We start from the raw sequence: 24,612 nt of genomic DNA, 5'->3' as shown, positions 1-24,612 counted from the left end.
TTCTATAATTCAGTACTTCTGTACATAGCTTCACTTACATATTTAAGTGAACATTTATTCTTCAAAAAAAATTGTCCTTTAATAGATATTTCCCTGATTATCTTCTTCATTATATCATTTTCCATTATGCACTTTTGTAAATTGACATTTTTCAGATATAAGCACACTTTCTTTTTACATCACTACATAGCTGTAGCACTTAGACTTATATGACGCTTCATAATCTTTAAAGCACTATCAGGGGTGTCAAACTGCCGGCTCATGGGCCAGATACATCACAAGGAAACTGTGCCCACCCCATTGTCAGCAATGGGGAAAAGCTCCGATACAGTGTGCGACGTCACGTGACGTCACAAGTTTGACATGTCTGCTCTAAGGGGTTTACAACATCAGCATATTGCCCCCAACAATCTGGATCCCCATTTTACCAACCTCGGAAGGATGGAAGGCTGAGTCAACCATGAGCTAGTCAGGATTGAACTCCTGGCTGTGGGCAGAGTCAGCCTGCAATACTGCATTCTAACCACTGCAACCACCATACTTGACATCTTTCAATGTGTAACTTTCATAAATGTATTTATTCTTGAGTGCATTGATCATACACATTATTGTGGAAGTTTTGAGCTGAGAAAGATGGATGTTAGTTATACCCCTCAGTGCTGAAGCAGAGACTATATAAACTATTACATTTATCCATTTCTAAAGAAATTGATTAGACATTTTTTTAAATATGTCTTATCAGCACTATTGCTGACAGAAAGTTTGAACAGAGCTTTGGCTGACTTGAATCTTAGTGTTCTTCTCACTGTACCATATTTGGGGATTTTAATTTAATGGTGAGAATCCTCAGATCAAATGATGTAAAATAGTATAAAACCTTTATAGACTAAAGTCAGTCGTAAAACAAAAATTCCAGTGCACCAAATGCAGCTGTAAAACTGGGTTTCCTTTCAAAGCAATTGTGACAAGAAATCAAATAAAAGAACCCAATTAATGAAGAAATGCAGTTTAAATAAACAATAGGTGCTTTTGAAGTGAAAGCTTGATGCACTTGTTGTTCTAATGATTTATTACTCCCATCTTAAAAGACTATTCAATGTTAGGCAGGATTCTAATCTTTTGGTTAAATCTCCTTGCTACTTCAACACTCAGTCCCATATCCTTTAGCCTTTCAGAGAATTCCCTACCCTTCATAAATTAGTTTCTGATGTAGTTATGTGTTTGAATTTTCACAATTCTGATCACGTATTGACTTTCCATCTTTGGATTTGTTCTTTTCCTTTTCCAACACGTTCAACGTTGCTCCATTTTTGCTGAGATTGTGGCCCCTTTTAACACAAGGCTCTTTGTTGTATTCACAGATGCTTACTAGAGTTGGATCCTGATGCTTCTGCCTTTCAAGCTGGTAAGTGAAAATTGTTGTTAAATTGTCCTGAGCTTGGAAGTTAAAAATTATACCAGATATGTGATGTTTGTGCCACTCTACAAGGGATCTTACAAGGGACATCCTTACCGGTTTAAAGCTTAATGAAATTACTAAAATATGCTCAAGTAGGATGAAAGAAAAGCTAATATGGAATCTGTTTCTTTAGTTAAGACTTCCTTTGCACCAAACTACAGTGTGCAGAATGTCTCCATGTTTGAGCTTTGCATCCCTGTGGAATTGTGGAAAATGTGTAGTTCATACTAACAACAACAACAACAACAACAACAACAAAAAGCTGAGAAAGCTAAAAGCCTGCATTTAGTTTTATTTCTTCACCACCTTTGTAAAAAAGGCCAAATGAATTCTTCCTTTTTAAAGTAGTAGACATTGCTGATGGTTTACAGAGTCAGCCCATTTTCCCCAACAATCTAGGTTCTTATTTTACAGGACCTTGGAAGGGTGGAAGGCAGAATTAACCTTGAGCCCGTCAGGATCGAACTCCTGGCTGTGGGCAGAGTTAATCTGCAGTACTGCACTTTAACTACCAGGGCTTCTGTATATTGTATTAAAGCTTAAGTTGAACTGTATGTTCATTTTTCAGCACTCTTTGACGCTCTGAAAGAAAGAGAAGTCTTGAAATTTCAGGACAGAGAAAGACATTTCAGAAATGTGGTGAGGTTTGGGACAATCTATGGCAGACATGTCAAACACAAGGCCCGGGGGCTGGATGCAGCCCGCGAAGCGGTTTCATGTGGCCCACGAAGCCATCCTGGAAACAGTGAGGGAACGCCCCCCTCTGCCTTGGACCTGGCCCAGGCCAGCTGGGAGCCAATGTACAATTTTGTGGTGGCCATCTATGCTGAAACACATTCAGTCTTAGCTCCATAAGCCCCTTCCCCGCATGGCCTGAGAGGAACAATGAGGCTTCTCCAGTGGACCATGCCTTGGCACTTGCCCTGGTCCCAACCCCTTCTGCCAGAGACCCTCAGATCTATCCCACTCCTGCCCAGGCCCCCACAGGCATCCTTGACACGAACGATGTAGAGCTGGCCATACCCACCCAGTAGGCCACACCCACTCCATCCATGCCCACCCAGTAGGCTGCACCCACCCTGGCCACACCCACCTGGCCCCCTGAGGGCAACCACAATGCTGATGCGGCCCTAAATGAAATTGAGTTTGACACCCCTGATCTATGGCAACCTAATAGCCCCATTCCCCTTCTCTAACAGTCAGTCTTGGACTGATGTATTGTCTTGTCATAGAACAGTGCTTCTCAGCCTTGCCAACTTTAAGATGTCTGGACTTCAACTTCCAGAATTCCCCAGCCAGCATGTTGGCTCAACTCGGGAATTCTGGGAGTTGAAGTCCAGACATCTTAAAGTTGGCAAGGTTGAGAAACACTGCCACAGAATGATTCCATGACATCTTCAAGGCATTAATAAAAGCGTGGTACATTCCAGAGGAAAAAGGAGACACAAAATTCCTGTGCAATATTTGCATACAAAAATGCCAGGTTTCGTCCCAGCACCTATAGGTGGGGCTGGAAACACCTGGAACTGGAACCACTGCTAGTCACTGTCACTAACATTAGCTTCAATATAACTAAAATCTGAATCAGTATACCGATAGTCCTTGACTTATAAACAGGATTTGAATGACTTACATTGCTAAGTAAGGCCATTTTTATGTAAGTCATGTCCACAGATGTTTAAGAAATCACTGCAGTTGTTAAACGACTCAGGAGGTCGTTAAGCAAATTCAGCTTGCCCCCATTGACTTGGCTGGATGTGAAAGTCAGCAAATGGTGATCACATGAGCCTGGGACAGAGCAACTGTTGTAAATGCAGGTCGCATCCGAATTGATCACATGACCCTGGAGTTATTGCAATGGTCATAAGTGTGAAGACTGCTTGTAAATTACTTTTTTCAGTGCGTGTTGTATCTGGTTGCTAAAAGAAAGGCTAGAAGTAAAGCCTACAGAGCAGTTTTCTTTGTTCTTCTATTCCTGTTTTATTCTTACAAGCCAAATCCAGCCAGATTTCTGCTCAAATTATGACTGTGGAGTTATGTTCATTTATTGTTCATCTGTTAGTCGCAGCTAAAATTTTATGAGAAGGAAGAGACTGGCAAAAGATTCTGTCCTCCCACATAGAAGGAATGGTAATCAAAATGTTTAGATCTTATGGAAACAGTGAAACAATCTTAGGAATGCTATTAAAAGAACGATAATGCATTTTAGCAGATAAGTGAGCTATCAATTACTGGTTATTTTTTTGCAGACATGGAAGATCTGTTCACAGTATACTTTTGTTCTCAGAGTTTATAAAATATTTTAGATTCAAGTTATTTCACTTCTATGAATGTCTGTCACATCATAAGACATTGATGTGTCTGATTGATCCTGGCATCCGAAAAGTGACTGTATTGCAGTTCAAAAAATTGCAGTTTTTTTTTTTTAAAAAAAGCCAGGATTAGACTTTCAGGAAATGTTAAGGAGGAGAGGCAAGCCTCAAAATTCTTCGAATTCTCTGAAAGCTTTAAAAATGTAAGCGTTTGCTTAGAGAGAGCTATGCACTCAGTGGCATTCTGCCTTCTAAGAATTTTTCACGTCGAATTTCTCTATCCCAGTTACAGTACCATCCCAAATTGTCTGTGGTGATTCTCAATCATCCAGGTGATGTTTGTCCCAAAAGTGTTTTTCCAAAAGGCAACTGGACTTTCTTGGTTTTTTTGCTTGAAACTGTTTTGCTTCTCATCTAAGAAGCTTTTTCAGTTAGATACTTCTTGGATAAGAAGTGAAACGTTTTCAAGCAACCCCTCCACCCCCCCCCCAAAAAAAAGTCCAGTTGCCTTTTGGAAAAGCATTTTGGGGACTATCACAAAGGACTTCACAGAATAAGTGGGGATCCCTTCAGGAAATCGTTCAGATGAGAAACATTGAAAGGTATGCACTGGTAGTAAAAGTTATTCTTGTGTATGGACAGGTCTGTGTGCATAATGGCCAGGTTATTCCTATACTTCTAGCTTTATTGGAAGTACTAGTACCGTTTTACAAAGCCCCAGTAAGACCACACCTGGAATACTGCAGCCAGTGTTGGTCACTGTATCACAAAAAAGATGTTGAGAGTTTGGAAAAAATTCAGAGAAGAGCAACTAAGATGATCAAAGGCCTGGAGACTAAAACCTATACGAAGAACGGCTGCGGGACTTGGGTTTGGCTAGTCTAAAGAAAAGAAGAAACGGGTGAGATGATAGCAGTTATTCCAGTCTCTGAGGGGCTACCACCAAGAAGAGGGGGTCACGTTATTCACCAAAGCTCCAGAGGACAGGACAAGAAACAATGGTTGGAAACTGGTCAAAGAGAGAAGCAATCTGGAATTCAGGAGAAACTTCCTGACAGAGAAACTGTCAGAAGAGGCTAGACAATCACCTGTCTGAGATGGTATAGGTTCTGCTGCTTGAGCAGGGGGCTGGACTAGAAGACCTCCAAGGTCCTTTCCAGCTCTATTCTATTCTATTCTATTCTATTCTATTCTATTCTATTCTATTCTATTCTATTCTATTCTATTCTATTCTATTCTATTCTATTCTATTCTATTCCACTGAACAGTTTTGCAGACACCATGGCTATTGCAGGAAGCACCACAGGAAGAGTCCTACCTTCAGAGTATCTGGTGCTGCTATTTGGGGACCTTGTAAATTTTAGAATGTCAATGCAACTTCATCCATGGATGGTTTTTATAACAAGGATGGATAGATCCACCATCAATAAAACTCCACCTTAGCTACTGGGGATCTTTGCAGCAGACTTCTTTTAATCCTTACCGTGGAGAATATTCTTTGCTTTCCTTTTATGTCACTCGGCTTGCTATGCTTGGCTTTTGATTGGCTTGGTTTCTTTTCCTTCCTCTCTTCAGAAGCGTTGATAGCCATTCTGTTTGCATGAGCCTTTCCTGTTTTTGAACCTTTGTTATTGATCTGGGAAGCTCAACACGCATTACCCTGGAAGCTTGATAACCAGATCTGCATTCCATCCCATTGGGGGGACGAACAAAAAAGAGCTCCATATGTTTCACCAGCTGTTTAGCAAAAAAAAAAAAACCGCCTCTTGCTTTCATTATGAAGCTAACCCCTTTGATCATCCCCTTGGAACCTAGATGTCAAAGGTCAGGACAGATATAAAGACTCTGAGATGGACCAAATGTTAGGAGTGGGACCAACGTAGCAAAGAGGAGTCTTTGCAATGCTGCATTTGGTAATGTATAATTAAAGCATTTCCTTGGACTTTCTTTTGGCTGTGCATTTCAATGCATCACGAGGGTTGAACTGGGTTTCCACATTCAAACTGCATGAGAGGATGGAACCAAGTCAACGCAAGTATTTATCTTTCCCTCTCTCTTCTATGGAGCTTGGTATATATATGTAGGTCTTTGGTTATTCGGGTTTTCTCCCGCATCAAATTGGAAGTGTCTTGGCGACGTTTCGACGAAGTCTCATTCGTCATCTTCAGGCTGGTGTCTTTGGCTTTGTGGTTCTAGGAGCAATGTGTGATCGTAGCTGTTTCTTCCTTTTAAAAGATTTTAAAAGATTTTTAAAAGATTCCTTTTAAAAGATTCCCTAAATCTTTTCTCTAACCATTGATAAAATAGGTCCCAAGTTTGAAAATGTTCTTCTTTTTCTTTCAACCTTAAAGTAAGTCTGTCCATTTCCGCACAGTCTAGTATTTTTTTTTTAATTATTTCGTCTTCTGCTGGTGTTTCTTCATTCCTCCAGTATTGTGCAAATATAATTCTTGCCGCTGTTATTGCATGTAAAATCAAATACGTACTTTGCTTATCATGTTTTTCTGGCATTATACCTAGTTTAAAAAAAAGCAGGTTTATAGTCTATGTGTTTCTCTAACATTTTTAATAGCCAAGTCCAATATCTCCTTGCTTTAACACATGTCCACCACATATGATAATAAGTACCTGGTTTATGCTTACATTTCCAACATTTCTCTGACATATTTTTAAACATTTTTGCTAATCTTGTTGGTGGCAAGTGCCATCTGTAGAACATTTTGTATAGGTTTTCTTTATAGGAAGTTGACATTGTCAATTTGGAGCTTGCTTTTTTTAAAGCTAGACTTCCATTTGTCACAAACACAACAGATTTAAAGGGCACAAAGTCAACATGTGGGTTGGGTTAGGGCTGGATTAATATGTTCTGTGAAGCATGTTTTAGCCATTTGAAGAGGAGAGCCCTGTTAGTCCATCTTTGCAAAAAACCAGGAATCTGGAAGCACCTTCTCCCACTAACAAAGGGATTAAGAATTCATGAGCTGCAGCTGACTTCATCAGATGCCTGTGATTCTAAGCCACACTGCGTGGCCTATCATTGTCCTGCATCCAGTAAACAGTGATTAAACCACATCATAGCTTACTATGAATTTAGGCCCCTGGACTGAGGCTGAGAATCGTTGTGACGTGCAAAGGCGAATTCCACAGAATTTTTGGATGAGAAAGGTAGATGTCGATGCTACATTGAGAATCCCATAGCAGTTCCCTGCAGGAAGCTATCGCCTCTGGGATCAGGTTGGAATTCATTTTGGAGCTCTTTTGTAATAAAAAATTTCCTTCCCTCCTTCCTTCCTTCCTCCCTCCCTCCCTCCCTCCCTCCCTCCCTCCCTCCCTCCCTCTCTCTTCCCTGCCTCTTCTCTCCTTCCTTCCTCCCTCCCTTTCCTTCCTTCCTTCCCTCCCTCCTTTCCTTCCTTCCCTGCCCTTCCCTGCCTCTTGTTCCTTCCTTCCTTCCTTCCTTCCTTCCTTCCTTCCTTCCTTCCTTCCTTCCTTCCTTCCTTCCTTCCTTCTCTTCCCTGCCTCTTCTCTCCTTCCTCCCTCCCTCCCTCCTTCTCTCCTTCCTTCCTTCCTTCATCCCTCGCTCTCTTCCCTGCCTCTTCTCTCCTTCCTTCCTCCCTCCCTTCCTCCTTCCTTCCTTCCTTCCTTCCTTCTCTCCTCCCTCCCTTCCTTCCTTCCTTCCTTCCTTCCTTCCTTCCTTCCTTCCTTCCTTCCTTCCTTCCTTCCTTCCTTCCCCCCCCCCCAATCCCTGCACTGAAATGTAAAATCACTAAGACAAAGACAGTTTGCCAGCTCAAAATCCTTGTGGTGATAGAATCAGGGAGCAGCAGGAGGGCCGCAGTTACTACAAAACAATGCTTTCTAATAGGGGGTGGATAATTTTGTCACACGATTTATCTTAAACCTCCTGGAGGGATTTTCCCTTCTGATCTCAGAAGCAGGGGGGAGTGCACATCTCTGTAAAAATAAGCCTTTGATACTAGGTATCCCCAAGCTGATCCGGATTTTTTCCTGACAACCAAGGGTGAAGTGTCTGGTTTTCTCCCTGCACAACAGGGAAGAAGGGGCAGCAGTGTGGAAAATCTTGGATTCTGGCTGTTGGGAGCCAACTTAGAAATGCCAGCCTAACTCTCACAAGTTAACCAAGGTTGGCTGCTGGGTGGGTAAAAACACACAAAAAAGAGTCTAGACCAGCTTTATTTGACCTGGGGTTTTTTTGGGGTGCATTGGGATGGCACAACTCCCCAAATCAGAGCAAAAAGAAAATGCTAGGAGATGTGAATGGAACCCTGAGAGCTTATGGCATACTTTCAAATTTCATCTTTTTTAAATGGCATTTAGTAGATTTGAGTGAGACCAATTGCCCTGAAATCAGTAGTTCTTTGTAAACCCACAGCTGCATTGTGCTAATGCTTTCAGGGCAATAGATCTCCACCTGCTAGACAGAGAGTCCTTGAAAAAGTCATATTTGAAACAAATTGGGACTGATTAATAAAGTCTTCTTCACCAGCATTTGAGACTCTGTCAGGTCAGCCGAAGATAAAGCAGAGTTGGGGGGGAGGAGTTAAATGCATCATCAACTTAGAATCATTACATTGCCACAAACAATCCAAGTCCATCCTCTCTTGAATTCTGTTGACTCTTATCAGGTGCCAATTTAGTGTTGAGCTTTAGTTGATTTGAATCTTTTTTATAGGTTTGAGCAATAAATTTTAACTTGCTATTTAATGTATGGTCCTGATCCTTTGCACCTATCATGTTTTGCGTCACGTTGTTGTGCCTGCTCTTTCTTTTCCTGTTAACACCCAGAAGATCCAATCATTGATCAGATCTCATATATTCAACCACACTTAATCTTGGAGTTCCTATGCTTCTAAGTGGCAAATGGGCTGCCATTAATTGAGCTCCTGCACTCTTCCTTTCTTGTAATGGTATGTGGAAAAGACCTTGGGAGATGGGGCAAAGAATGCTGCCTAGGGCAGTGATGGTGAACTTTTTAGAGGCCTGCCCACACTGCCCACACTGCCTCCACTACCTGCCACAGCAGATCACCAGGTGGCCCTGCAGTGCCATGGCGGCCACGCCCTCTGCCCACACACCACAGTAGCATCTGCACGTGAAGGGCATAAGGATGGAGTCTTGTTCCTGCTGCCCGACTGCCATGTTCTTGGCTGCATTACTCCACGCAGGCCAAGCCTGGGGGTGACTCTCCTCCAGGAGGCCTGCTGGTGAGGAGGGGACCATGGGGGGAGGTGGGGCTGGGGCAACAGCGCGTGTGCCAACAGAGAGGGCTCCGAGTGCCGCCTCTCGCATGCCTGCCATAGATTCACCACCACTGGCCTAGGGAATGGTCAGATGAGGAGACAGCATAGCCTGCAATTGGATACTGGGTAGGACAGGAAATTAAGAAGGGAGCCTCCAGAGTTTTTTGGGCTGTGAAGGAGACAGTGGAAGAACTGTGCATTCAGATTTGCAAGATTATGTCAAATAGCATTACAATAAAGTAGAATTAGTTTATCTAATTCTAAGAGCCCTGATGGTGCGGTGGTTAGAATGCAGTGTTGCAGGCTAATTCTGCTGACTGCCAGCAGTTCGATCCTATCCAAGGTTGACTCAGCCTTCCATCCTTCTGAGGTCGGTAAAATGAGGAGCCAGATTGTTGGGGGCAAGATGCTGACTCTGTAAACCACTTAGAGTGGATTCTAAAGCACTGTGAAGTGATATATAAGTTTAAGTGCTATTGCTATTGCGATCTGGCCATGTTTTCTCTCTGATCTGCCTGGTAAGACCGACATTTCCTTTGGCTATTTTCAGATTTCAGTTCTGAGGTGCTCCTTCTTGAGATGTCATACCATTCTGTTTGCTTCTGCTCTAGTTAATAATCTCGACTGAGTTTTCTGAATCAATAGACCAGTCCAATAAAAGACAGGATACTGGAAAAAAATATTTGACATTTAAGGCTTGCCTTCATTTAACGTTACCCTTATAGGTTTCTCTTTTGCCACTGAGATTCTTATGTAATCTTCTGCTTCTTTTCTGGCTTCTAAAATGCTCAGGAGAATCTATTTCAAAATAAGGAAGCAATTCCATTGGGGCTACCATTTTCCGTTAAAGTGAAGTATACTGTCATCTGCTTATTCAATAGCATTCAATGGATTCATATGAATTAATCTGAGAAAAATGAACTTCAGTTTGGTCAAGGATTTGTTAATTGGTTAGTAGTGATCATTATCCCCCTGAACAGTTCAGTCCACCAAATTAAGGTTCAATTCAGGAGGTCAGTGACAGCTTTTTAATGAATTGAATTAAACCTTGAATCTATCAAACCTTTTTTAACTGATGAAATACCTCAACTGGGTATTGATTTTTTTTAAAACAAAACCTTAATATTGAAGCAGAAACATCTGTCTGATGGCAGTTTGAGCAAAGATACTCAGTCCACTTTACGCAGAAAGAAATACCTTGCTGAAATAAATTCAATGTATACAGTGCACACAGGTAGTAATAAATGTGCTTTCCTATGAAAACGGATACAGGTTTAATTGATTTGAGTAATGAGCTGAAATACTCTCAGCAAATTCTCCTCCTCCTGTCTTTTGAACAGGAGTTCAGCCTGGCACTCGTAACATTATTCTTTCTGCTTTTCCCCTGTGATGACGGTTGGGTTGGAAGAGAATTATCCAGTTATCTAGAGCAGAGGTCCCCAACCTTTTGGGCACCAGGGACCGGTTACGTGGAGAGAGATTTTTCCGTGGACCGGAGGGGCGTGGTTTTGTGTGCTGCCTGCATCCCACAGATGGGGCTTCACTTGTTTGCGTGGACCGGTTGCTGGCATGCCGTGGCCCAGTACTGGTCCACGGACCGGGGGTTGGGGATCCCTGATCTAGAGAACTTTCATGGCTGAGGATAAACTTGACTCTGGATTGCCCCTTTCCTAATCCAACAGCTTCACCACTACAAGTATTCCTTGTCATACAGCCACAATTTTTACAATCTTTTTTTTGCCACAATTGCTAAGTGAATCTGATTTTCCCCATTGACTTTGCTTGTCGGAAGCTGGATGGGAAGGTCTTAAACAGCGATCACATGACTCCAGGACACTGCAACCCGTGTAAACACTTGTCGGTTGTCAAGCATCCCAATTTGGATCATGTGACCGTGGAGATACTATGTCATAAATGCGAGGACCAGTTGTAAGTCACCTTTTTTCGGGGCAGTTGTAACTTCAAATGGTCGCTATAGGAATGATTGTAAGTTGGGGGACTAGCTGTACAAGGCATTGATTGTCATTCAGTTGGATAAAGACGAATTTTCTTTCTGTGGGGAACTGAATTTCAATGAAATTCTCCTGGGAGGAGTGTGATAGTTTGGGACTTCTTGTGTTAAGAGGTGCCACAGATGTGTGTGTGAGAGAGGAGGGGAGGGGAGAGGGAGGGAGGGAGGGAGAGGGGGAGAGAGGGAGGGAGGTAGAGGAGGGAGAGAGAGGGAGGACAGGGAGGGAGGGAGAGAGGGAGGTAGAGGAGGGAGAGAGAGGGAGGAGAGGGAGAGAGGGGGAGAGAGAGGGAGGGAGAGAGAGAGGGAGGGAGGGAGAGAGAGAGAGGGAATGCTCTGCCTTTCATTGTTCTATCCTCTTTCCAATAGTTTTAAATTTTTCATTGGAATTTAATTGAGGTATGAAAAGCCAGGAAGGCTGTAACTCCCCCTAAAAGATTTCGGTCCAATGAGAAATGCACAGTACATATCTCAACCAGGAACCAGACACTCCTCCATGAAATTTCACTGAAGTTTCTTCCCCATTTGGGGGAAAAAAATACAAACAAATCCAGAAAGGAACCCGGAAGAAACGCTCAGCAGACAGCCCCAATCTGAATGAGGCAACATGGCCTTTCCCCCCTCCCCTAAACAGTGTGGACCGATGTTTCATCTCTGAGAATGAAATGCCTCAAGGGAGTGTGGTCTCCTTCAGAAAGTTCGAAGAGACGGGATCCTCCTCGCAGTCATTTCAAAGTTTAGATGACCGCAACCATCCACCAGCTGTACAGACCGATTTTGTTTTTCAGTCAGCACCTTGAACGTAGCCAATTATTTTTATTACCCAATTGGATAGCTTTTGAACGGCGGCGTACTCTGCACAGAACTGAATGTCTGAAAATAGTCTTTGAATAACCCTGGATTCCTTCCCAGAGGATTGCTTTACACCCTTGGCCTATAATTGTTTCCCAGCTAGCTCTGTTGGAGGGACTCTTCTACCAAGGAAAGCTATAGAACTGTAGAATTGACCTCTGGCAGAACAATTTGGAACACTTAGAGGACCCTCAAAGCGCAGTTGGTGTACAGCTTCTTCATCGACACAAAAAGATCCCAACTGGCAATTAAAAACCGAGAATGGTGGAGTAGGGCAGAGGCCTGGCCAAATTGCTCTCCTTTCTCCCTGTATCACTGGAAATAGTTCCTGGACACCAGACTTTTTCCCCCTTACTTTCACTGTGAAATGATATTCCCAGATGCCATCAAACAGAAGCCCATCTGTTTTGTCTGGATCCGCTCACATGTGGAGCTGCACGGTAGCCAGCTAGAAATAGATTTACATATTTTGTTTTGATTGTGGTTTAATTGTGTAATAAGTAAAATTAGGGTTGTTATATTTTTCCATCTGTGGTTCTTCCGTATCTCTTCCACTTGCATTTCTAGAGCTGAAAAAAAAAAACAGGAAGAGAAAAAGAAATATTAGCCTTTCTATTTTTTCATCTAAGGGTGGCTTCTTTCATATATTGGAAAACATTTCCAAGATAACTCTTTGCTTGCAGAGTTTGGAAAAAGGAAACGGCATCCACAGAATCCAAGCTGAACAGAAAAAAGAGGTTCATTTTATTTTTTAAAAAAGCCTCTATGAAAGTAAGGTTCTACATTTAGGCAGGAAAAACCAAATGTACAGGTATAGTATAGGGGGTACCTTGCTCAATAGTAGCAACTGTGAGAGGGATCTCGGAGTCCTAGTGGACAATCACTTAAATATGAGCCAGCAGTGTGCTGCAGCTGCCAAAAAAAGCCAACACAGTGCTAGGCTGCATTAACAGAGGGATAGAATCAAGATCACGTGAAGTGTTAATACCACTTTACAAGGCCTTGGTAAGGCCACATTTGGCATACTGCATCCAGTTTTGGTCACCATGATGTAAAAAAGATGTTCAGACTCTAGAAAGAGTGCAGAGAAGAGCAACAAAGATGATTAGGAGACTGGAGGCTAAAACATATAAGGAACGGTTGCTTGAATTGGGTATGTCTAGATTAACGAAGAGAAGGACGAAGGGGGGCATGATAGCAGTGTTCCAGTATCTCAGGGGCTGCCACAAAGAAGAGGGAGTCAAGCTATTCTCCAAAGCGCCTGAAGGCTGGACAAGAAGTAACAGGTGGAAACTAACCAAAGAGAGAAGCAACCTAGAACTAAGGAGAAACTTCCTGACAGTTAGAACAATTAATCAGTAGAACAACCGGCCTCCAGAAGTGGTGAATGCTCCAACACTGGAAGTTTTTAAGAAGAGACTGGACAGCCACTTGTCTGAAATGGTATATGGTTTCCTGCCTGAGCAGGGGGTTGGACTAGATGACCTCCAAGGTGTCTTCTAACTATTATTATTATTGCTATTATTATTATTGTGATCCCCTCCTACATGATGATACAAAGCTTTTTTTCCCCTGGACTGTGTAGCCAATTGTTGTAACTCCAGAGTTCTGTATTTTTTATCTTTTTAAAAAAGGGAGGCTAGTTCATTTCAGTCTTTTTCCCTTGGGCAGTTCTGGGAGAGGTTAGAAGGATAAGTCACTTGTCACCTTTCCTTTCTTTAAATTAAATTAGCAGGTTACAGTGTTGTTGCTGCTGCTGTTTTAAATCGAGCCCAAAATAAATAAAGTTAGCATCTAGCATAGCTGGAGGGAAAGGTTGTAAATTTTTATTTTATTTCAAGGCTGGAGCAGCTTAATCGAAGATAACTCTTAGGAATTGTGAAAACAGAGAGGGTGCATTAACTGTAAAGTGCAAAATATCTGCATCAAATAAAAACAGGATTTTCACTGTTGCCTACAAAGGTGATAGATATGATTGCATGCTTCCCCTTTGCAAGCTTTCTGCTTTTCTGTTTAGTAAATCGTAGCTAATTTTTCATTATTATTTCTTTATCATCAACAAGCAGCCATAGGCCCCAATACTAACCGCAGTAGCTTATGCGTGCTGTGAAAATAACATCTCAATTAAGAGAACAAAAAGTGTAAATTCAGTATGTTGTGTTCATGTCTAAGTATTGATGGGAAAAAATGGCAGGGGATCTCTTAGAGAGCAGATAAGACAAGATTATTTCAAAGCTTTCTTCCTTCCCATGTCAACAGAAAATAACAAGCAACTGTACAACAGTGTATTTTTTTTTTTTTTTAAGTTTCAGCCAGGCTCAGATGGATTATAGTTCAGAACGACCTCAGCTCTTGCTATGGAAGATACATACACAGAAGACATTCAGTTGTGGGAGCAGAGTTTTGAGATCTGGACAAACCCACCTTCCCATAAATGTCTGTCACCCAACTTGTGAAGAAAAAAAAATTATATAGTTCAGAATTTCTTAAAGTGTGGGCCTAAGACCCGTGGGGACTCCCCAAGGCGGTCTGGAGGGTTTATGAAAGTGCTAACTTCTATCTCCTTTGCAAACGTGATTTTTTCCCCCCCTTCTATTCCATCCTTTGGGTATTTTCGAATTTCTTTAGCGTCTTCTGAAGCCATCTCTCTGCCTCTGCAGCCTCTTTGGCTGCCCAGTCTGAAAAAGCTGCATAGGGAGAGTTCCCTCTTGAGGTATTTTCTTGAAATTAATGGAGAAATGTAGACTGCAGAAAAGAGGATTGTAAAAACATAGCCAGAATTGTCTTACATATCTCAGCTACCTGTTCACTAAGGTAAACACAAAAACATTATGCACAACCCATGAAAAGTCACTATTTTTGGAAAAAGGAGGAGGAGGAGGAGGGGGGGGGACTAAAAAAATATTTGGCAAGCACTGATCAAACTCTTTCAAGATTTTCCCCCTACTGGCGAGACTGAATTCATGCTTGAAGTTGGGCTCCCATTAAAGGACATTATTAATGCCTATTCCAAAGGGGAGTGAATGGAACGATGTATTGGCCCTTTAAGCACCTCTGGTCCAGTTCATTTAGATATGGCTCATAAACCAATGAGAACAGTTCTCCCTTGAGTTTGATAGAAAAGTCCCAGAAACACTTCTTCCCTTTCGCCGTTCTGTTTGATACAACGGGTAGCCAGCATTCCAGCTGAGCTGTCCTTATAGGAGGTCTAAGGGAATTTAATTGGGATTTTTTTATTATTATTAATGTTGCATGTTTGGGTCCTTGCTTCTAAGACATTTGGTAGGGCAATGTATTACTTACAATTTCTTTTCTGCTACCAAAGCATGCTTATTGGTCTTCTTTAAGGGTCTATGTTTACCTACCAATGGTGCAAAACTATCTGAAATATATAATCCAGAAAGAGATTTTACTTTGACAAAGGAATCCCTGATTACAGCTGTCCTAAGAGTACATTTTGTCAATATATTGCATAGGTGAAAATTAGAGCATGCTTGCATTGGCTCCAATTTTCATACCCCAAATCGTGTTGATATATCTTCTTTGCAGGAAGAAGGAAATAAATAACTGATGCTTAGTGTTCTTGACATCTTAAGATTTTGATATCTCCATAGATTCCTAATAATAGTTCACATTTCTGTCCCAAGCAGCTTTTCGGTGTGAACCAGAAATAACATAGCCATACAATTGTAGTGCCCTATTGTTTCCTACTTTTCTGCGCCTTGTTTCAATCAGAAAAATATAAAAATAGTAAACAGGGCACTTCAGTTGGTTTATCTTACTTGGGAGCAGTGGTGGGATTCAAATATGTGAACAACTGGTTCTCTGTGTGGATACCGCTTCCGGAAGTCCATTCTGGGCCTGGGCAACAAAAAAATTAACTACCGGTTCTGCCAAAGTGGTGCGAACCGGCTGAATCACACCACTGCTTGGGAGCCAGTATGGGGTAGCGGTTAAAGACCCAAGGCTAGAAATTTAGGTGATTAGCAGCTATAACTGCTAAGGAAGCTAGAAGGAATCTTGGAGGTCATCTAGTCCAACCTCCTGCTCAGGCAGGAAACCCTATACCATTTCAGACAAATGGGTGTCTAGACTCTCCAATAATGGCACACCCACAACTTCTGACGGCAAGCTGTTCCACTGGTTTATTGTTCTCACTGTCAGTATATTTATCCTCAGTTCTAGGTTAGTTCTCTTCTTGATTAGTTTCTATCCATTGCTTCTTGTTCTGCCTCCAGGTCCTTTAGAAAATAGGTTGACTCCCTCATCTTTGTGGCAGCTCCTCAAATATTGGAACACTGCTATCGTATCTCCCCCAGTCCTGCTTTTCACTAGATTAGACATACCCAATTCCTGCAACCATTCTTCATATGTTGTAGCTGCCAACCCCCTAATCATCTTTGTTGCTCTTCTCTGCCCTCTTTCCAGAATCCCAGCATCTTTTTTATATTGTGGTGACCAAAACTGGATGCAGTATTCCAAATGTGTCCATATTAGATTAGAAAAGGAAGAGTGTGAATTATAGCCTAGCCTTTGTCATGAAAGTCAACTAGGTGACTTTGGGCCAGTCACTCTCTGTCAGCCCCAGAAAGAAGACAATGGTAAGTCATTTCTGAAAATGTTGCCAAGAAAACTGGAGGGCTTAGCCCAGGGAGTCACCGGGAGTCAAGACTGATTTTTTTACATCACTTAGGGAAAAAGCCAAGTGGAATTAGCAGAATGTTTAGAAGGGTTTATAATTAATTTGTAATTGTGGCTTCACCTTCTCTATTTGCAGCAGGGGTTCTTAGATTTTCAACGCTGCTGCGTTTTTAAAATCAGTGTTTTTATTCTCCGGTGTTGAGTTCCTAGGAAGATCAATTCAAATGCCAGCAATATTAAAAGGTAAATGCAAAAAGGACAATGCCTTTTTAAAAAAATCTCAGTGTTGCTAATGGGTGATCATTTGTGTTCTTTGTCCACAGTTTGAATATACTGAATTATTCTTTGTTATTGATTCCATCTAAAGATCCTTGGTCTATTGCCATAAGTAGCAGCCTGCAATTTAGAAATCTATCCAGGCATCCTTCTCTTTATAAAGTGTGTGGCAAGGCTCCAGTTTAATAGGTGTTTAGAACTAGAGTAATTAATGTGAAATATCACATCCTCTAGCATTTCACAGATGAAAATAAGGACATTGTTATGTACTTGTAATGCCCCTGTTTTCACGCCAAGAACTGCAGCTCCCCAGCCTCACAATTACACGTTGCTGAAGGCCCTTTGCTAGCTAGATCTTATGCTCATTTACTTTTGCAGTAGTCAGGCTTGCTTTAGTGTTAAAACACACACACACACACACACACACACACACACACACACCACCCAAAGAGCTTTTGTTCATTAAGCTAAAAGATGCATTGGAAAAACACAGTTGTCCTCCCCATTCGTGTCTGTTCAGCAGTTCATTGCTCCATGTGCAACATGACAAATTGTGCATTTCAAGGTGATTTTAGCTGCATTCAACCTGTACACCCGACTAAAACTAAGTAGAAATGAATGTATCTTTTGACCTTATTGCTGTAGACAATTAGGACTTCTGGTGCATTATCAGATTAATTGATCCACATTGAGCAAGTGGGAAAAATTGCAGTACACGGAGGATTATTTGGTGACCAAATATCAACTTTTAACCCTACATGTTGTTCTGTAGAAACAGCAGGCGCTCCCATTCCAAAAGGATTTAGCACAATGTTTCTCAAACTTGGCAACTTTTAAGATGTGTAGACTTCAACTCCCAGAATTCCCTTAGCTAGCCACCTTTGAGAAATGCTGACTCAACAGAACCTATTTGGGCATACCGATGAAGGTGTCTGTTAGAACTTCCATGATACCCAAATTCTTTGTTGTTTTGAAAAGCCTGCCTCTTGTGGTGCAGGTGTAGATGTGGCGCTTCGTTTTTTTCTTCAAACATTTATTATGCAAGTATGTTGGACGCCTCCTTAACTGTTTGGATAATATGTCACTTAATCTCCTCAGTTTAGCACCGTTAAGGGCAGGCCCAAACTGAAATAAAACCCTAAATAAAACTCTTTCGGGCTTAAAGATTTTACAGATCAAAGAACTTCAGGATGCTTATCCAGTATCCTTTATTCTGGTTAATCAGCATCATCTCCAAAGAGTACAGCATCTTCATTTTAATGCAAGTGTTGCTCTTCCTCACCCTCCCCACCCCTTCAAATCTGCCTGCAAAGTTTTTGTGGATTTTTTTCTTTTTCTTAAAAAAAAAAAAGACGACTCTTCTGCCAGTAGATTGCAATTTACATTATGCAAATAGGCATTATACAATCAAGCCACTTTTACCGAAATCTGGCAAGGAAAGCTTGTTGATGAGATGCGGGGGGGGGGGGAACCAAAGCCCTGATTCTTCCCCCACCCGCTGCTCCCACCCACATTTCTGAAATGCTTGGAGTAGGAAATCTTTCCATTAAACTCTGGAAAAAAGTCTAGTCAACTCAACCCTGAAGAGGTAAAATGGAGCCAGCATAGAGGATGAATGGATTCTGTGAGCTACTGAAGCTACTTTTTCAATTAATGGCTTTGTTTAATCATACCCCCTGTCCAGAGGACGATTGTCTTACGGATAATTTCGTTTGCCTAACGAGATTTTGCTAATTAAATCTCCTTTTGGTTGGTGTGACTCTCTCTCTCCCTACAGGGATATGGGGAAACGTTAGTGAGTCCTCTTCTTCCCCACCGCAAACTCACCCCACTGTTGGCTAAATAAACCTTTCCATTGCTACAGAAGGAAAACACAACTAAAACCAACAGCATCTGGGAAATTAATTAGCTTTCAAAGCTCCCAGAAATGATGCTTTGTTGTGTGTGAGGCAAGGATGGGTAATACACTCCTGCTCTTCCAGCCAGCTTTAAACCCAGCCAGCTTTATTCAGCCTTCCCTCTGGTTGTGCAAGCTTGCTGCTACACATTTTTTTCCCCTCTCCTCTATGCAAAGTGTGTCCCTGCAAACTCAGATCCTGGGCAAAACCACTAACTCCAACATGCCCTTCCAAGCATCAATTGCTAAGTGATTTAGCCACTGTGTAATTCTAAAATGATGCTGGAAGCTTGCTGCTTCTTCTAATAGTTTGTGTGAGACTGGAATTGCAGTTGCCTGAATATTTCACTGAAGCTCTGGGCATCTCCTCCATCGCTCTCCTCCATTTCATAATTAAATCCTTTCAGAGACCTTCTTCTGTTCAGCCGAGGCTAGCTGAAATGGAAACAACAAGCGCTATCAGTAATGACACAGATTGCCAGTTGGCTCTGAGGGTGGTGTTTTGGCCCAAGGTGTAGAAAGTTCATCCATGCCCCATAGTTTGTGGCTTATTGTGTTGGCCAGGGGTAGGGCAGGGCTTCTTCCTTACATTGTTGATAGGGCAAGCCCAACATGAGTTTACAGCTCTCTGGGACCACTTCCAGAGCAGTTTTAATCTCCCTCCAAGTAAACCACGGCTCAGAGGCATGATGGATTTTTAATGGAAGCCTGGCCAGGTTTCAAGGCCCTAAAAAAGAAGACTCATCAAAAGCCCATTTTAACCAGGGACCCCCTCAGACCAGGAGCTGGCTCGGGTGCCTGAACAAGACGATTCATAATAAAGCTGGGTTCCAAATTTTTGCACATCCTTTGGAGGGGAAAACCAACTTTTTCCAGTGGAATTGGAAACTGGAAGAAAACAGCTCGCCTCCTTCCAAATTGCTGGAATACATTGTCAGTTGATTTATTTGCTCTACTGCCTCATTCTGGCCATATACATTTTCTAGGCTTTTTTTCAAAGGGAATGTTTTCCAGATTTTCTGGGTGACCAGGCCAGTTTCTGTAAACTAGATGTTTCACAGGTCACTTCTTGTGAGCAGAAAACTGAAGAAAACACAAGTAGAACATAAGTTTTATGTCATATGTAGGTGGTCTTCCACTGTTTTATTAATGCTAATTCATGTTATTAATGTTAGTAGAAGCCTGTGAGTGCTTGATACAGATCAAGACTTTTCTGCCAAAGGAAAGAGGCTATTTTTACTTCCTACCCTACCCACTGGATTTGCAAAATTCAGTTCTCGTCCCTGGCAAGATAATGGTTTGCAAAAAGTTTTAAAAAAAAAAAACATTGGTGCCATGGAGAATGCCCCTGTCTTTTTATAATGTCTTGCGTGTTGCTTATGGAGGCAAATGTTTCGCCAGCCAAGGGCTAGAGAAAAGATTGAGAAGATTTAAGTCACGTGCAGGTGATCTTAGGCTGCTGCACATTTTCACCTACTGATCAAAAAGAAAATGGGTCATGCAAGATAATGTGGTTTATAATCTTACCCTTTGTTGAAGTTTTTTCAAAGCCACAAGAATAATGGATCTCTCTCCAAAGCTGATGGTTGGAAGGGAAGCATAATTACAAGAATCTCACCTGAGTACCTATTAGTTGAAGGTATGGGGTCAGGAGGGAGTACCTCCACTGAGTTGATTCTGCAGCATCTCAGTGTGTTGGGCACTTCACAATAGTGAACAATATTTATGCCTCCCGACCAGCTCCTGCTGGTGTCAATGACAAATCCTTGATACGCTCTGTAGCAATTTGTGGCAAATGTAAATCATAGCTAACAGTTTAATGAACTGTAGCTCTACTCCTTGAAGTTCTGCTCTTCCCTGTATGCTGTCCTCCTCTGAAATCAGTTCAGGGATATTTGCAGTGTGATTGGTGGAAAAAAAATGGCAAGGTATAAAAGAGATCTCTCATGAAGCCTGAACTGAGCCATCTCTTCTTACATTTAGCCCATCATCAGAATCTTGTGCAGGGAAAAGAAACACAACATGCCAACTTCAAATTGTTCAGTCTATGAAGTGATGGCTCCAAACAATTATTCTCTTCAAGTTAGCCTTTGCGGGTGGACGTGGGCATTGGTGGGATTCAAATATGTGAACAACCAGTTCTCTTGTGTGGATGCCGCTTCTGGAAGTCCATTCGGGGCCTGGACAACAACAAATTAGCTACCAGTTCTGTTGTAGTGGTGCGAACCAGCTGAATCCCCCCACTGGATGTGGGGTATTTACATGCTTGAGGACAAATGTCATGCTGGTTAGTGATTGAAATCCTTTTTCTGCCTACCATGGGTTTATTTTTTAGCGTTTTTTTTGTTTTGTTTTTTTAAAAAAACTTTTTATTTGACTGCTTGGTTGTTAGTTTTATACCCCATTTTTCCTTCTATAAATCAAGGTGGAATGCACAGCACACCCTCCTCCCATTTTTCTCCACAAACTTTTATGTATTGGGTTAGGCTGGGTTGGGTTAGACCAGGGGTAGGCAACCTTGGCTCTTTTATGACTCGTGGACTTCAACTCCCAGAATTCCTGAGCCAGCATGGCTCAGCTTGGAAACTCTCCCTTTCCCCTCAGCATGGCTGGCTCAGAATTCTGGGAGTTGAGGTCCACAAGTCATAAAAGAGCCAAGGTTGCCTACCCCTGGGTTAGACAGAGAGATAATGATTATCCTACCTAGGGAATTTCTATGCCTAAAAGTGGATGAGGCATCCCACATTTGGCTGTCTGGTGGTGGTGAGAACATTTTTTTACAATGTTCAATGTCCGTGGCTGACCTCCCCAGCCACTGACACTGAACATTGTGAAAAATGTTCTCACCACCACCAGAACAGCCAAATGTCTTCAGATAAGGCTAATGAAGTTCCCTTGAGCAACCACAACTAGGCTGTTCTACTTGGGCCAGTTGATCTATCCTTGAATCAAGAGCACTTCTTCTATTTATTGATGCCAGATATCAATGTGCCCAAATTTTCAGCGACCAACAGGGGGAAGGCTTGCAGGTAAAGCAGGCAGCTTGGGAAAATGCTCGCTTGGCTTTGTTACTGTGGTTGCATTCAGTGGCCCAGGGCAGGCTTCTGCTAAAAGAAGACCAGCAGCCGCAGAGAGAAAGTGTAGCTGAATTCTTTGCCTGCCTAATAAGAGCAGTGTCTGAGGTGCTACAAAATGCCTTCAGAAATATATCTTAAGCTGTCCCAACAGGTGGCAGAAATCTAATACTCCTGAGTTCCAGCCTTATTGAATCCACATTAGTGAAAAACATTTGGCCGGGAGCCCAGAATGCCACCCTGGGATGGAGGTGGGGGACGTTGCAAGAGGCGGAGGGCACAGCTCTGACACCAGTTCAGGCCTTGTGAAACAGAAAAAACAAACAACAGGACTGATCAAGGGGAGGCGGTCCTGACTTCCTCTCCTGCCTCTTGAGCAACAGAACTGGTTGACCCCCCCCCCCCAATTCCACAGGAAGCGAGAAGAGGAGGCCAAAATAATTGAGGCATCTTTGGGGAATTCCCCCAGAGGTCTGTGCGCTTGTAACCAATGTGCAGAGAATAGTTATAACAAAATGCCTGTTTGGTTGCAAGGACAGCCAAAAACCCACCAGAAAAAGGGACAAACCGATGAGAAGACCTTTCTCCAAGATTCACTTAGTGGAAAGCTTCATTGTCCATTTAAACTAAAATCTCCTATCTCAGGCTGGTTAGATCGCAACTGCAATTATAGCAGAGGTAAGCGATCTGGAGAAATGTACAGACTGAATGTTACCAGAATTTTGTCTCATCTGTTGGTCTCTGTCAGGGTTTCCCAACTTTAGCAACTTTAAGACAAGTAGACTTCAACTCCCAGAATCCCCCAGCCAGCCATGCATCTCTCACCTTAAGAACTGGTATTTTCAAATATCTCAGCAAGGTCATCAACATCCATGTGCATGCTTGTAGTGGAAGATGGCTAGAGGTCCTACTTCAGTAACACCAGATGTCTATTTATTTGAACATCTCTCAGCAGACACCCTTCTATTTGAAATAAATCTGGAAACACATGGCCACGTCAAATGCCCATCCCATCTGTGGATGGAGCACTACAATGTGGAGGTTCTCTTCATATTAATGCACTGATTTCTCAAGGAGGCGACTCCCTCTTAGCGGTAGTGCTGGTGCTGGAAAATTCCCACAGGAGGAGGTTCTTCCTGGTGGGACATGGACATTCCCTTGGGATTGAACCAACCTATGGGAAGCCAGGGAGGAGTCAGAGTGCTGGAAGGTTGATGATACAACCGCAATAGCACTTAGACTTTACAGCATTCTCTGAACAGTTTATAGAGTCAGCATATTGCCCCCCAACAATCTGGGTCCTCATTTTACCAACCTTGGAAGGAAGGAAAGCTGAGTCAGCCATGAGCCCACCAAAATTGAACTCCAGGTTGTGGGCAGAATTTGCCTGCAATACTGCATTCTAACCACTGCGCCACCAGGGCTCTTAGAATTAGATAAGCTAATTCTACTTCATTGTGATGCTATTTAACATAATCTTGCAAATCTGAATGTATAGTTCTTCCTCTGTCTCCCCATGGGGACAGGACACAATGGAAGCAGGACAATCATGCCCATAGCTTTTAAAAGTGCAAGAACACTAAAGTCCTTCCATGAGAATTTCTCCAAGTTTCTCTTCTCCTATGAAGAGAAGAGAATGCCAGGAAAAAAAAAAAACTTTTTCATCAAATGAATGGGATTTGAGAGAAAGGAGATCCCAAACAAATCTGAACATGTCTTCTGTGTTTCTGGTAATTTAAATAAATAAAGCGTGGGGTGAGTCTTAGTAGCTAGATGGCAAATGGAGGTAGCACTCCACACACCTGCTCATAGTCTTCCCCATTAAGATGACCTCTAATTATTTCTTGGTGTACTTTTGTAAATGTAAATCAGCATATGCATGTATTATACAAATCTCTGATCGTTGGGGGAATGACGCATAAATATTCATCCTACTAGAGATACTTAAGATGATCTTCCGTGGAGAACATTAAAGAAATTGTGCGGTTTATGTTTTAACAAAGTAATTCTAATCTAAAGGATAAATATAAAGTTATTGTTTGATTAGGAACTAGTGCAGGCAGTCCTTGACTTACGACCACAATTGAGCCCAAAATTTATGTTGCTAAGTGAAACATTGGTTAAGTGAGCTTTGCCCCCATGTTACGACCTTTCTTGCCACAGTTGTTAAGTGAATCACTGCAGTTGTTAAGTTAGTAACATGGTTGCTAAGTGAATCTGGCTTCCCCATTGGCTTTGCTTCTCAGAAAGTCACAAGAGTTGATCACATGAACTCAGGATGCTGCAATCGTCATAAATATGAGTCAGTTGCCAAGCGTCTGAATTTTGATCATGTGACCATGGGGATGTTGCAACCGTTGAAGGTGTGTGAAAAATGGTCATAAATCCCTTTTTTTCACTGCTGTTGTAACTTTGAACAGCCACTAAATAAACTGTTGTAAGTCAAGGACTACCTATACCAGGGGTAGACAACCTTGGCTCTTTCATGGACTTCAACTCCCAGAATTCCTGAGCCAGACAGGAGTTAAAGTTCACGAGTCATAAAAGAGCCAAGGTTGCCTACCCCTGACCTATACTATCAAACAGGACACCCACCAGTAAACAGGGATTGTCTCCACAAATTTAAAGCACAGATCAGTTGGAAATCTCCAGCAATCGTTTCTGTCAAAAAAGACTAGAGAAAGGTGATGTTTACAGGAGCTTTAAGAAGCATCTTTACATTAATAATAATAAAGTTGGAGGGGACCTTGGAGGTCATCTTGTCCAACCCCCTGCTCAGGCAGGAAACCCTACACCATTTCAGACAAATGGCTGTCCAGTCTCTTCTTAAAAATT

General features: G+C 42.1%; 1 protein-coding gene across 7 annotated transcripts in view; it reads left to right on the top strand.

Annotated features, from left to right (window-relative positions):
* The window catches only part of PKNOX2 (PBX/knotted 1 homeobox 2), a 271,719-nt gene that overhangs the window by 56,942 nt on the left and 190,165 nt on the right, over nucleotides 1–24,612 (top strand). For 6 of the 7 annotated variants that reach the window (XM_039356443.1, XM_039356444.1, XM_039356442.1 and 3 more), the window contains one exon: nucleotides 1,362–1,405. The gene's annotated coding sequence lies outside the window, so the exon portion shown is untranslated. Of the gene's footprint in view, nucleotides 1–1,361; nucleotides 1,406–16,750; nucleotides 16,774–24,612 lie in introns of those variants that run through there. The other variant, XM_039356449.1, reaches the window with a different exon arrangement.

The sequence above is a fragment of the Crotalus tigris genome, unplaced genomic scaffold (assembly GCF_016545835.1).
Source record: "Crotalus tigris isolate CLP2741 ecotype Arizona unplaced genomic scaffold, ASM1654583v1 scf7180000018825.4774228, whole genome shotgun sequence".
Taxonomy (NCBI): domain Eukaryota; kingdom Metazoa; phylum Chordata; class Lepidosauria; order Squamata; family Viperidae; genus Crotalus; species Crotalus tigris.
Note: the sequence above shows the minus strand (reverse complement) of the source record. Positions and strands in the feature narration are given on the sequence as shown.